At 45.6% G+C, this 1,934-nt stretch overlaps 1 pseudogene; it reads left to right on the forward strand.

Annotated features, from left to right (window-relative positions):
• The first annotated feature begins 994 nt into the window (after positions 1 to 994).
• Positions 995 to 1,728, forward strand: LOC139023613 (5-hydroxytryptamine receptor 2A-like; annotated as a pseudogene).
• The last annotated feature ends 206 nt before the right edge of the window (positions 1,729 to 1,934 follow it).

The following is a 1,934-nucleotide window of genomic DNA, read 5'->3' on the forward strand; positions in this document are numbered from 1 at the left end:
ACGTCATGACACTAACATAGAATAGATTATCAGCTACCTAGTTTACCTAGCTTCATCAATGAGCTAACGTTATATTGCCGGCAAAAACCTCCATATCATTGCTTTCACTGAGCTAGTTTGTTCACTTATCTAGCTAGTGGTTAGAAAAATGTATGACTCAAAAGAGAAGACATTTTACAATCTCTTTTGGTGCATAAAAGATCGAAATCAGATTGTAAAACAACTTCTCTTTTGAGTCATAGATATGGCTAATGTAAGCTAACGTTAGCTGTATGATGATAGAGATATGTGGTATTTTTATTTATTGGAATGAAAATCATGTATAAATGTTAGGATATATGGTGGATGCTGCATGATGCACGGAAGTACTGCAATCGTCATATTTTATAGTGTTTGATCATCATTCAGATACACAAATAGTCAAAAAATAAACATGTGATTTTTAATACGCGTATTTCCTTAGACTACATTTCCAAAATCTTCAGAAAAGACACTGTGAACAGTAATTGAAAGGAAATTTAATTTACTACCCCTTAATCTAACATTTTCCTTTTCCTTTTCACAAACATTACAGGCTACATAGACAGGCTGCTGGATCTCCTCTTCAATGAGGTCACCCCTGATCGTATGTGGAGAATGTTTGTGAGCTCTCCGTCCCAGAACCCCTGTGTTCCCAGTACGACAGACCTGTGTCCCACTTCAGTGATGAAGGGTGAAAGAAGGTCTGAGCTCTATGGGCTCTTGCACCAAAAGAGATGGCATATGTTAGTTTCCAATGCACTGAATAATCATTCCATGTTTAAGCATCTGATTTTGACAATGATTATTAATTCAAAAGAAGTGGAACACACACACACACACACACACACACACACACACACACACACACACACACACACACCACAACACACACACACACACACACACACACACACACTAAACCAACCTCTCTCTTTTCTCTGTGTTTCTGTGGTGGTATCTCCATACGACCGCAATGGTGTTCAAACATGGCAGCTGCCTGCTGACGGACAACAGTTTTTGTCATGGTGTGCTCCTTCCTGGCCTCTTCGTCCCCCTCACCATTATGGTGGTCAGCTACTTCCTCACCATCAGCGCCCTGCAGACTGAAGCTACCCTCTGCCTGGACCAGCTGGTGCCCCGGCCCAAGTGGAGCGCCACCCTGACCCTGGGCTTCTTTCCCCAGGCCTCGCTCTCCTCAGAGAAGCTTTTCTTCAGGTGTTCACTAAGCCACAACACAGGAGGGGTAGGAAGAGGGGTTGGTGGGCAGGGGTGGACCTGAGGTATGGGCGTCGCACCATGCAGTCAATCAGCAACAAGCAGAAGGCCTCCCAAGGTCCTGGGCATGGCCTTCTTCCTGTTTGTGGTCATGTGGTGTCCGTTCTTCATCCACAACGTACTGGTGGTGGTGTGCGACCCCATGAACTGTGACCCGGGGGTGATGGGAGGGCTGCTGAACATGTTTGTGTGGGTGTATACCTCTCCTCAGCCTTTAACCCTCTGGTATACACTGTTCAAAAACTCTGTTCAACGTACCGTGCAGTCGTCTTCCGCTACATACGCTGCCAGTACAGCAGGGAGAGGAAGCCTCTGCAGCTCATACTGGTCAACAACATCCCTCCGCTGGCCTACAACTCCCCTAAACTTAAAAACATGGTCAGTGATGGTCTACTTAAGAGGGTGGCTCTCCCATGGACACCAATGCAATAGCAGCCGGGTCTGGTCTAAACTCATTGAAATAGAAAAAAAGGATGTGGGCCACGAGTGGGATGTCTCGCTTCCTTTTCCATCTCTGCTAGTCACACCAGAAAAGAACAACTAAGCTAATGCTAAATTATCAGCAACAGCCAGGGGGCACGAGGGGATTTGATTCCCCAAAATGTTCATACACCTAGCCTTGGAACCAGTCTGTTCAG

This window comes from Salvelinus sp. IW2-2015, linkage group LG33 (genome assembly GCF_002910315.2).
Source record: "Salvelinus sp. IW2-2015 linkage group LG33, ASM291031v2, whole genome shotgun sequence".
NCBI classification, from domain to species: domain Eukaryota; kingdom Metazoa; phylum Chordata; class Actinopteri; order Salmoniformes; family Salmonidae; genus Salvelinus; species Salvelinus sp. IW2-2015.